Below are 13,448 nucleotides of genomic sequence, written 5' to 3'. Positions count from 1 at the left end.
GGCTGAGGCTTGCGTTTCCTGCTTGGGCCATTCAGCTGCACTTTCTTTCAGATGATTCTACAAGGTACGCATTGTGCCTCTCTTTTGTCCCCTCACTTCCTCCCTCACCCAGATTTGTCCCTGACCTGGCCAGGCTGGGTGACCGTGATGGCAGCCAATTCCTTCTCTTCCCTCTACTTTTGAAGTTTCGCACCTTCCTGGAAATTCTCAAGCTTAGCATTCCTCTTGGACATTGTAAATGTAACTCTTAAATTGGAGGTTTTCAAGGAAATCTATTTAATAAAAAAGAGAGTTTCACATCCCTCTTTATTATGGGAAAAAAGTGCCCCAGGATTTATTTACAATGATCCACACATGAAATATTCCAGTACAGCCTGCAGTAATTCCCTTGTCATAATTCACGAAGGAGGAATGCCAACAAAAACGGGCTTGTGTTTTATCTTAGAAATTTCACCTATGCACCTTCTAAGAACAAACTTAAATGCAGAGGCGGTTGAGGAACCCTGCTTGACACACTGTTTCCCCTGAATTGAGCCTGCTTTGCAGGAGTACAATCTGTACTCCATTATGCCTCATTTTCTAAGTCCTTGCTAAGTAGTATCAGGCCTGCCACCCTGGCTGTTAAATGTCAGTTAAGACCTAATTAATCTAACTGCTCTGACAAGTTTAAATTAGTTCCCACAGAGACCATAATTTGCCTTTTCCCAACTGATAGTGCTACAGGCATATTTTTAAAAGACTTTAAAAAAGTTAACCAAGTAGTACATGTTCATCACAGGGAAAAAAAAAAAAACTGACATCAAAATAAGATTTAAAAAATCACACAATTTTGTCATACAGTTATAAACACTATAAATACCCTCATGTAAATCCTTTCCCTTTTTTGGTATGTGTCAGGAGGTGATATTTCAAAAACTATTAATGAGCATTTTTCTTTTGCATTTTCGTGTTCACGACTCAAAATACGATTTTACAGGCAGTGACTCTTAAAGCCAAAGTGAAAGCGAAGTCACTCAGTTGTGTCTGACTCTTCGCAACCCAATGGACTATAGCCTACCAGGTTCCTCCATCCATGGAATTTTTCAAGCAAGAAGACTGGAGTGGGTTGCTGTTTCCTTCTCCAGGGGATCTTCCTGACCCAGGGATCGAACCCAGGTCTCCACATTGCAGGCAGACGCTTTACCTTCTGAGCCACCAGGGAAGCCCCACTTAAAGCCAAGTTTTATTCAAAGAGAGAGGAATTTTTTATTGAGATACAAATGACATACAACTTTATACCGGGCTTCCCAGGTGGCACTAGTGGTAAAGAACCCGCTTCCCACTACAGGAGATACAAGAGACACAGTTTCGATCCCTGGGTCGGGAGGATCCCCTGGAGGAGGGCATGGCAACGCACTCCTGTATTCTTGCCTGGAGAATCCCAATGGACAGAGGAGCCTGGCGGGCTACAGTCCATAGGGTCACAAAGAGTCAGAATGACTGAAGCAACTTAGCAAGCAACTTTAGTGTCAGGTGTATAACATAATGATTCAATATTTGTATATATTGTGAAATGATCACAATAAGCCTAGTTACCATCTGTCACTATGCTGCTGCTGCATCACGTCAGTCGTGTCCAACTCTGTGCGACCCCATAGATGGCAGCCCACCAGGCTCCCCCGTCCCTGGGATTCTCCAGGCAAGGACACTGGAGTGGGTTGCCGTTGCCTTCTCCAATGCGTGAAAGTGAAGTCACTCAGTCGTGTCTGACTCTTAGCTACCCCATGGACTGTAGCCTACCACATACTTATAAATTATTTTTCTTGTGATTTTTAAGATCTATTCTCTTAGCAACTTTAAAATGTATATTTATTTATTTATTTTATTTGGCTGCCCCGGGTCTTATTTGCAACACTCAGGATCTTTCTCTGTGGTGTGCGGGCTTCTCCGGTTGCAGCCCGCAGGCTTCTCTCTCGTTGCGGTCCTCGGGTTCCAGAACTTTCGGTCTCGGTAGTTATGGTGCACGGACTTGGTTGCCCTGAGGCATGTGGAATCTTAGATCCCTCAGCAGGGATCAAACCCATGTTCCCTGCATTGGAAGGCAGATTCTTAACTACTGGACCACCAGGGAAATCGCCTCTCTCAGCAACTTTTAAATATGCAACACAGTATTATTAACTATAGTTACCATGCTCAACATTACAACCCCGTGACTTATTTATTTTATAACTGAAAGTGGCAGGGGAAGTTGAAAGCCCACATTCACGTGCAGATAAACTACAGAGAAAGACAGGGAGAAAGAGGCCAGATACAGACACATGGAGCTCAGTCTCTCTGCTTCAAGACATAGGAGTATGTCAGGTAGGATGAGAGGAACCCCGAGGACACAGGACTTCTGCCCACAGGATACATCTTAGTTACTCACTGTAAGGCCAGGTGTGGTTCCCCAAACAGTAATCAGTTCCTTGTCTCTGATGTTGGAAACTTGCTGCTGATACCAAGGACCCGACTGTCCATCATACTATGATGGCTGTCTCAGGGATGAGAAGTAGATGAGGAAAAAGCCTGAAAAACGGGGTACATAGACCCACAAGGGACACGGTTACCTAAACAGACTGTTCCTATAATGGAAGAGTTGATCAAATTGGACTAAGTGTATCCAACCCAATTGTTACCCAGCAGGGTAGGGAGCTTCTGAGCAAACTCAGATGAATCATCAGTTAGTAAATAAACTACTGTTTTTTCCCTGCACATCTGAATATAGTCTGAATGAATTTTACCAACCCAAAGCTGACATATAAAAATGTCTGAGGGACTTCCTGGTGGTCCAGCAGCTAAGACTCCAAGCTCCCAATGCTGTGGGCTCAGGTTCTATCCCTGGTCTGGGAACCAGATCCCACATGCCACAACCAATGATCACATGTGCGGCAACTAACACCCAGTGCAGCCAATAAATAGATAGGTATTTTTAAAAATGTCTGGACATGCTGGAGCTGGGATTAGAAAGAGCAGGCTGATGATATAAGCTACTTCCCACCCTGTCCCAGAAATTTGTAGCACAGACCCCAAATCACTTAGCTGCCTCAGAATACCTACTGGATATCAGGGGTCCCGTAGGAGGACACTTGAGCCTTGTGGAACTGAAATTCAGACATGAGTGGTAGATGGGGTAGGGACAGGGTCAGAAGTTTGATTTCAAGGAGCAACTCCTGGGACCCATGAATGAGGAAGGCTCCAACGCAGGGGCCAAGTTCAGAAGCAAGACCTAGAGATCCAAAGGGAGAAGGCCGTCTGGGTAAAGAAGAAGCTGGGTGTGAATCATTACAACCCAGACCTGCTGCAGCTCCTGTGAGCCCTGTGAAGGAAGCGGGCAGGTTAAGGGGTAGACAAAATCCAGGGAAGGGCATTCAAACTCCAGTCTTTTAAAAATAATTCTAAAGTCCCCAAAGTCGGAGCAAGAGAAGTTATTTCCAACTTGGACACAAAGTCGTTAGTAGGAAACCCTCATCTACACTAAGCTGAAGCTCTTTATGGGTTTCTGTGTATCCCACTTAGTATGGTTATTTCACTGCAGAAATAGTCATAACCACACACTAGGGGTATTAAGTAACACACAGCATATTTACCACATTACCTTACTCAAATCTGAACTTTTCTAAATTTGAAACACCTCTAGCTGTGTGTTTCCGATTAGGGATGCATAACATGCATTTTGACCCCTGGGTCGGGAAGATCCCCTGGAGAAGGAAATGGCAGCCCACTCCAGTATTCTTGCCTGGAGAATTCCATGGACAGAGGAGCCTGGTGGATTACAGTCCGTGGGATTGCAAAGACTGAGACATGACTGAAGCAACTTAGCACAGCACAACATGTATTTCAGAATTCCCTTTGCCACCCATGCAAGGCACAGTCTTAAGTGAATAAACTTCTCTTTGCTGTCCAGGCATTAGATTTTCTCTAATACTTTCAAAGAGGTTATAGAGTTTTATCTAACAGAGATACAGCTGAGATTTATTTTCTTTATCTGATTCTTAATGCTGATTTGATGGATGAAGAAAAATTTAGCCAGCTTTTTAAAATTTCCAGTTTATGAGAAATTGGGAAATGCCATTTCCCTCCCCCCCCCCCCCCATTTTGATTTACTTTCCTTTTTATGGTTTATTCAGATTGTCTGGAGGAGCAATGTCATCAGACAATAGATGGGTGGATAATTATTTTTGCAACACTTAGTATTTGGGGATGCACTTTGGAAACATCTACTTAGGCTACAGATTGTAAAGGAGAAGAGATTAAGACTATCTGCTACAAGCCCCACTTTCTCCTATACATTTAATGTAATCCTCATTACATTCACCATTTAATTTATTTACTATAATCCTCACGAAATGATAAAATGGTAATTTTATCACTGCTATTGATGAAACCCTCATGAAAAGTTTATCAAGTAATAGTCCCATTTGTGTAGTTGAGTAAACCAAGGCTCAGACAGGTTAAGTAAATTGCCCAAGGTCACACAGCCAGTAAGTAGCAGACCCAGGATTCTCTGTCTCCTTCCTTCTTTTTTTTAAAAATAAATTTATTTATCTTTTAATATTTATTTACTTATTTTTGGTTGCACTGGCTCTTTGTTGCTGTGAGGGCTTTTTCTAGTTGTAACAATCAGGCTTCTCATTGCGGTGGCTTCTCCTACTTGGAGCATAGGCTGTAGAGTGTGAGGGCAGCTCGCAGGCCCTAGAGCTCAGGCTCAGTAGCTGTGGCTCATGGGCTTAGTTGGATCTTCCCAGACTAGGGATCGAACCCATGTCTCCTGCACTGGTGGGCAGATTCTTAACCACTGAACCACCAGGGAAGTCCCTCATTCCGTCTTAAGAGCTCTGGCCTCCTAGCTGGTCTCAACACCACTGGTCTTGCCTACCTTCAGTGCCCCTCTATATGCCTTGAATCCATCCTCCAACGCATCTTTCTAATGTTTGTTTCTGTTCATGGAACTTCCCTGCTGAAAATCCTCCAATGGTTTCCCTCTGCCCTCAGAATAATACCTATTTTCCTTATTCTGGTATAGAATACCACTCATCATGTGACATTTCTAACTTCATCTCCAGCTAAAGAGGACTGCTTGACATTTCCTAGAATGTCAGTTCACTCTTCTTGTTTGAACAAATTACTTCCTCCACTCAGAAGACTTCCCACTGCTGTTCCTCCAATCCTCCTCACTAATTCAGTCTCATCTCCCTGCCCACATGGTCTGGTGACTACTGCAGAAGCCACCTCACAGATCTCTCTCCTTCTACCCTCACCCACTTCACACCTCTCCCCCCAATCCAACATACAGGTGGTTTAAAGCATAAACCAAGTCTGCCATTCTTCTGCCCTTGGTGGCCAGCCCTCATCATGACTCACAAGGCCCAGCACAGCCTGGTCCAGCTCACCCGTCCACCATCCCCTTGAATACCCAAGCTCCACCCACACTGGCCACCTTCCTGCCTCTTGTCACCACCTCAGGGCCTTTGCACCTGCTGTTCTCTTGGTCAAGAATGCTTTTTCCCTAGTTCTTCTCATGGCCGATGTGCTTCCCCACCTTTGGGTCTTTGCTTAAATAAAGCCTCCTCAGAGAGCCCTTTGCTGACTGCTCTCCCACTCATTCTAAATTCAAGAGTGCTGTGCCTGCTGGCTGCCACCACTACCACTCTCCATCACAGTATCCTGTTTGTATCCTTCCCCATGTCTTTCACAGCCATAATCATCTGATGTACTTGTTCATGTATTATTTTATGTATTTATTATTTTTCCCTCCCACTAGACTACCATTCTGTTCTCAGCACCTGGGCCTAGTGCTCAGCCCAAATTTTATTTGTTGATTAGAAGAGTGAGTGAATGAATGAACAATGACTCCTCCATAGCCCAGCACAAGCATCAACTCATTGCAGAAGCTTTCCTGCCCCCTCCCAGCTGAATTTGGCTTTCTATTACAGGCTGATTTTCTCATGTTTCTCCCCATCCCCTAGGCTGATTGATCGTTAAGAGAAAGGGCTATGCGTATATTCTTTGTGCTGACCACAGTGCCTGGTGCAAATGGTGAAGGGTTCATAAATGTCTCTTTAGTTAATGAAGATTGAATACATTAAAAAAAAAAAAAAGCCCTGCAGTTTCTGTGATAGCTCACAGCTCCAACCACAATCACCTCTGCTTCATTCTCGCTGGTAATCCTACTTCAGCTCAGTGCTTGACATACGGGAGGTGTTCAGGAATATTTGTTAATTGGAGGAATAAATACATTTTTAAAGGAGAATTAGACCTACAGAGCTTATCTGTTTATTAGCAACTACCCTTTCACAAAACTCTGCTTAAGCTTTAGCTTCATGTCAATTTTGTCCATTACCAAGGAGAATATGATTTTTCTGAATCTAAAAATATCCTAAGTTTTTTTTTTCTTTTATCAGTGACTACACTTGACACTCTTTGGATAACTCCATATTAATTAACCCATTCATTCTTTCACTCACTCATTTATCCACATATCTGTTCCCAGAGTTCCCAAAGGCCCAAGCTCAATTGTCCACACTGTAGTGCTCTTTACTGAAAGATCCCTAAACACAGAGCAACTCTTCAGCTTACTGGATGAGAGGGACTATTAGCCCTTTTTACCTTAAGGAACCGGGCCCAAGAATTGGGAAAGGACATGAGCTACAGACCTGGGAGTGAGAGACGTTCTTAGGATTTCATCTTCTAACCTAGGTTTGATTGACTCCATCCACCCTGGCCTGTTACTTCCTCGGAAGCCATCTGGAGTCCCTACACGTGGTCATTTCCTTCAGCTTCTCTCCTTGCTCTGCCCCTCTCCCACCCCTCCCCTCGTCAATGTGTTACTGACCCTGTCGGCTTCCCCAGTAAAGGAAAGACTATCTGGAAATGCTGATCACCCTGAACTAGTGCTTTCTCATGTACTGAACTCTTAAAAGTTCAGTGGGAAACCACATATAGTTTGTTTTTCCAGTTTTCTGATTTTAAAATAATACACATGCATTTGTGGAAATTTTAGGAAATACAAAAGGGACAATGAAGAAAATTAAGGACACCAGCATTATCATGCCACAGAAATAACCACTATTAATATTTTTTAACATTCCCTTCTACTTGATATAATCATAATCAACTTCCTATGCCTATCATGTTTAAGTCTTCCTCTTCCCTTGTTTAGGTGCTCGATAAATGAATGAACACATAGTTCTGCTTTTTTCCCAAAAGTGGGTTCATACTATATATATACTGTTTTGTTATTTACCGTTTAAAAACCTAACATCATATCAAGAACATTATTTCATTAAACTTTTCTACAAAAATACTTTAATCATTTAAAACACACTTTATTGGATTTCTTTAAAATAGAGCTCCTAATATTCTAAAGTATAGGTACAAGTTTTTAAGCAATCCCTCATTGTTGAAAGATTTAGATATTTTTGCCTTCTTTTCTCACTAAAAATAACTCTACAAGGCCTTTCACTTAAAAATTTCTCACTTAAAAATAACACTACAAGACCTTAGTGGGTGAATATGATTGTTTCTATAGTATCCATTCCTAGGGGTAGAATTACCAGAATTACACATGTTTAACACTTGTGACATGCATTGACAAGTTGTCCTCGAGAAGTTTGGTCTAGTCTATCCTCCCCAGTAGCGCGGCATGTGGGTGCCTGCAGTTTAGTGCTTTTGAAGTATCATTTAAATCATTCCAGGGTAAAGTGCTATCAAGGCAAGATCCTTTTACCACTTTATTCCATCTACTTCAGTTGAATATAAATTGCTCTGAGTAGTTGCATTTTTCTTGTAAAAGGTATGCTTGTTGCTAGCACATCTTCCTGTCAACCAGAGGATGGGGGTACTTCGCTGGTGATCCACTGGTTAAGAATCCACCTTCCAGTGAAGGGGATGTGAGTTTGATCCCTGGTCTCAGAACTAAGATCCCACATTCTGCAGGGCAACTAAGCCCTTGAGCCACAACTACTGAGCCCACGCCTGAACTAGAGAACCTAGGTGCCATAACTAAGACCCAAGAAAGAAAAAAAGAAAGGAAGGAAGAGAGAGAAAGAAAGAAAATCAACTAAAGGACCAACTCTCCACTCCCAGTCTTAGACGATGTGCAACTTTGTAGATTCACGGCCTCCTCAGCCTGCCTTTGGTCAAGATGTTGATGATTCCTGGTTTTAGTTCAGATAAAAACACATCCTGGCATCTGCTGCCAATTCCCCTTACAGGAGGCTGAGTTCCTGCAAGACTCCAGATCCCTTCGGGATAACAAGGTGGGACGTGGGATACATCTTAAGACGTGGTCACCTTTGAGGTAGCCGGCTAGGCTCAGCTAGCCTCTGAGGCCTGTGCCAGAGACCTCCTCAACAAACAGTCCCACCAGGGCCTGAGGGTCCCCAACCAAACCTCCTGCCTACCAGCCAGATATGAACCTTCTGCTTTACAATAAGTCCATTCAGCCTATCCTTCCTTGTCTGTGCTCTTTCTAAATGAAAAAAAAGTACTCCCAAATGCATACCTCTTCGTGTGTTCTCAGTTACTTCAGTCGTGTCTGACTGCTTTCGACACCATGGACAGTGGCCTGCTAAGCTCCTCTGTCCATGAGATTTTCCCGGCAAAAATACTGGAGTGGATTGCCATGCCTTCCTCCAGGGGAGCTTCCTCATCCAGGGATCAAACCTGTGTCTCTTGTATCATAGGCAGATTATTTACCTGCTGAGCCATCAGGGAAGCCCCATACCTCTTTATACCCTACTAATTATTTAGAGGATGAAGTGGAATGATCATACAAGCTTTCAAATAATTCTCAGCTGGTTCCTTCTTCCATTGTCTCTGCATCCAGACTTAAGTGGGAGGTAGCAGGGAGCCAGCTTACCTTTCAGTTCATTGCATTGCTCAGAATATCCCAAATCAGTGAACGCTGGGCTCCCTGCTCCCTGATCTCTTCTTCCCTCTCACCTCTCCCTAGGAAGGTTGTCATTGAAAGAGATTTGCCCCAGACAAGTAAACCCTGGATAAGTGGGAGGGAGGAAGCCCACTGACTTACGAAAAACATAAAAGAATTCCTTTAAATATATAATCCTTTTACTATACAGGGCAATAGAAAAGGCATCTAAGTAGCCATTTTTAAAACATATATTCTGTTAGTATATCTTAAAATTCCATTTCTGTGTTTTAATTTAATTTTAATTTTATTATTATAGTATAATCAACTAAATATTAGTAGCTATATACTTACGCATGCTCAGTAGCTTCAGCCGTGTCTGACTGTATGTGACCCTATGGACTGTAGCCAGGCTCCTCTGTCCATAGGATTCTCCAAGGCAAGAATACTGGACTGGGTTGCCATGCCCTCCTTCAGGGGATCTTCCCAACCCAGGGATCGAACCTATATATTATACCTCCACATTAATAGATGCCTGATACTGAGGCTTCCTGAGGAAATAGCTCTCCATCAAACATTTTACAATACTATTTTTTTAAATTTTTTTGGCTGCACCACAAGATATGTGGGATCTTAGTTCCCCAACCATGGATTGAACGTGCACCCCCTGCATTGCAAGGCAGATTCTTTATCCCAGTACCACCAGGCAAGTGTATATTTTGTGTTGCAATATGAAAATGACCTTTGTCATTCTCCTCCTTTATCCTCATCCTCCCTTACTACTCTCATCCTGTTCTTTTGCTAAATGAATTCTTTCCCCTATTCTTTTGCTAAAAGGAATGAATTTTCCCCTATTTTATTTAGTGCTTTAAAGAAAGTGACTGATTTTAAAGACAGAGGAAAATAGACTTCTTCACTGTCTTCCAGCAGAGGACAGGGAATGGACCAGGAGAAACCAAAAGTTCTAAAACGATGTGAACACGCATCTGAATATTCTATCCATTGGGAACCTGGCCCCACAAGGCTCCAATTATTATTAGAGGAAATAACAGGACACAGATGCAAAAATCTCTGACCCACCTCTGCGGTCATGCAGGGCCAGGCCTCGCAGAAGGCTCTGGAGTGGCATGGCCTTCCGCACTGGCCTGGAGGCCTGGAGACTGACCTTTAAGAGAGATGCAGGCCCCCTCAGGAAAAAAGGGCTCTCCCTGGCACCACCAGAACTGACTAGTGTGGCTCGAAGCTCTGCAGGCACATTTTCTTGCCCCAGTAAGAGTCTCAGGGGATGCCGAGCAGCTGTGAGAGCTCGTAAAGCCAATGTGGTGACTTCATCTCTGGCCAGCAAGCAGACCATTAACAGAGCAGGAGCCACTAGCTACAGCTAAATAGGGGTGAGCAGGAAAGCCTGGAAAAGATGGAAGAGTCACCTGTGGGGGTTAAAAACCACACCCTACCGAGAATAGCATCATTCTACTATAAATTAACCATATCCCACATAAGCACTGAGGGGACTGATGAGAATTCAGGCACATGACTCAGGTTTTATTTAACAGATGCCCAGTGTTCTTCATCTGACTCCTCAATGGCTGACTGGGCCCCCATAGGACAGGGAGTACATTTGTTTTAAGCTGGTTTCTCTCATTTTCTAATGCTGGGGATGTGTGTGTTTAGTAATATCCATTTTTGTAAGGAGCTTGAGAGATCTTCTCCTTTATGTTTTTTAAAAAAAAATTTATTGGAATATAGTTGATTTACAACATTATGTTAGTATCTGCTGTACAGCAAAGTGATTCGGTTATATATATATACATATATTCATTCTTTTCCAGATTCTTTTCTCATATAGGTTATCACAGAATGTTGAGTAGAGTTCCCTGTACTATACAGTTGGTCCTTGTTGGTTATCTATCTCATATAGAGTTGTTGTTGTTATTGTTGCTGTTGTTGATCAGTTGCTAAGCAGTGTCCGACTCTTTGTGACCTCATGGACTGTAGCCTGCCAGGCTTCTCTGTCTGTGGGATTTTCCAGGCAAGAATACTGGAGTGGATTGCAATTTCCTCCTCCCGCATATATAGTATTGTGAGTATGTTAATCCCAAACACCTGATTTATCACTTCCCCCAACACTTTCCTTTTGGTAAAAGCTGAAACTTCAGTACTTTGGCCACCTCATGCGAAGAGTTGACTCATTGGAAAAGAGTCTGATGCTGGGAGGGATTGGGGGCAAGAGGAGAAGGGGACGACAGAGGATGAGATGGCTGGATGGCATCACTGACTCAATGGACATGAGTATGAGTGAACTCTGGGAGTTGGTGATGGACAGGGAGGCCTGGTGTGCTGCGGTTCATGGGGTCGCAGAGAGTCGGACACAACTGAGCCACTGAACTGAACTGAATCATAAATTTGTTTCCAATGTCTGTAAGTCTGTTTCTGTTTTGTAAGTAAGTTAATTTGTGTCTTTTTAAAAAATCAGATTTCACAAATGAGTGATATCATATAATATTAGATCTTCCCCTTTAGAGCATCTTCAGAACCCCAGAATTCTCTTGCTTTGGAAAGAGAAATTTGGGACTTACATAGACCATGTAATAATCTGTGGTGAGGACTGCTTCTGCAAATGCTATTGGTGGTGGTGTTTTTGATACTGAATAGCAAGGCAGCTAAGGTCAAGTTCTCTCAACTGGTCATGTGCCTTTTCCATGTTATTTAGGTCAACACATTGAAACAACCCTTCATTTTTGGACATTGTGATAGGTGCATATGTATTTAAATTCTAATTTCTGGATATTGAATCATATTTTATAAACAATAGGCCATTGTGTTATTTAAAGGATACTTTGTGAATCCTTTTGTTTGGTTGGGCTTGGGAGAATAAACATTTACTTTCCTCAGACAAAAGAAATATCCTAGTAGTGGATAATCTTATTAATAAAAATCAGAATGTATCAATGTTATTTACAAAGTGCTTCAGTGTTTTTTCAAAATAACAATATATTTTATCCCTTTTTAATGGTACACTCAATCTTGTAATATTTTTCAAAGGATATTTTTTAAAAAACATACATCAAAGGACAGTTTTCAAAGTACCAGTGTACTAAATAATGGTAATTTTTTTCACTTGTTGCTCAAAGCCTTTTTATGAAGCTGTGAAGTCCCTGGTGTGTTCTGGGCACTACAAATTTACCCTAATTGCTCTTTTCTAGGTATTTCCAGGTAGAAAGTCATTAAAAGCAAGGCTTGCCAGCTGAGATTGCCTATCCCAAGCTAGCTCTTAGTTACTCATACATGGTTAATCTGCTGTACCATGGCTGACCTTCAGGACTGGGGGGATGTCACCAGGGCCGCCATCTTCTCAACTCTGGGCTTAAATAAGGCTCCTTTAGAGTACAAGTCAGAATTCCCTATGAGCCAGACTGCAGAATCCCTAGAGATCAGCTGAGAGACTAGGAGTCTCCAGCTAAGAAACAGCCATAAGAAAGAACGGAAGGAAGGTGGGGTGGTAATTAGTGACCTTTGCTGCATGCAGTCTACTTTCAAAAATGAGAAAACTGAGGCTGAGAGAAGTTATCCGCTTGATTTCAATAGTTGTAACTATTTAAACACCCATTTGGAGCCAGAAGTCGTGCTGTTCTACTATTCAACATGTATTTGTTCCCCAAGCACTGAGCATCTTCCATGAACCTAGCACATTTCAATGGCACTGGAGAAGTGAACAGAGGCCAGGATCTGAAGAGGTTTTGCATCCAGTGGGGCAGACAACCAGGAGCCAGGTGACAAACATTGCTTTGTTCCGTTGCTTCTTTTACTACGGCTTTCCTTCCTCTTTGGTCTAAATTGAGATTGTTACCTACACTTGGAACAGCTCCATTTTTCCATCCCCTTCTTGTTATCAAGAGACTATATATTATCCTCAACTGTTCCTCCCTTTATTTTCACAGGAGGCAGTAGTGACATGTCCTAAGGGTACGTGCGTGCTAAGTCGCTTCCGTCATGTCCAACTCTTTGAGACCCTGTGGATTGTAGCCCTCCAGGCTCCTCTGTCCCTGTCCATGGGATTCTCCAGGCAAGAATACTGGAGTGGGTTGTCATGCTCTCCTCCAGGGATCTTCCCGACCCAGGAACTGAACCCGCTTCTTCTGTGTCTTTGCATTGCAGGTGAATTCTTTGCCCACTGAGCCACCTGGGCAGCCTCGGTCTGAAGGGTATAAGCTTTGATTTGCCTTATGGTGGTGGTGATGAGCTTCCACGAAGACATTTGGCACTCATTCTGTCCATCTTTTAATTAAGGATACCTTTCAAATAGCAAAAACTCTATAAATATTGACAGATGGACCCAGTTTGGAACACAATCTGGACTTTGAAATGGAAAAAAACCCAAGTTAACAATAGAATAAGGAGAAGAGCTACATACAGGGACTGGATCATCATCTGCAGCTGCCTAGTTCATACTGTTTGATCGAATTCCCTCCCTTGAGTGCAGCCAAAGCCACATATTTAGCCACATTCCTGGCTTCGTTTTAGAACACCGCTCTTGTTTTCCTTTCTTTCATTCCTCTCTCAA

Source organism: Bubalus kerabau, chromosome 7 (assembly GCF_029407905.1).
Source record: "Bubalus kerabau isolate K-KA32 ecotype Philippines breed swamp buffalo chromosome 7, PCC_UOA_SB_1v2, whole genome shotgun sequence".
NCBI classification, from domain to species: Eukaryota; Metazoa; Chordata; class Mammalia; order Artiodactyla; family Bovidae; genus Bubalus; species Bubalus kerabau.
This window is presented reverse-complemented; position numbering follows the sequence as displayed.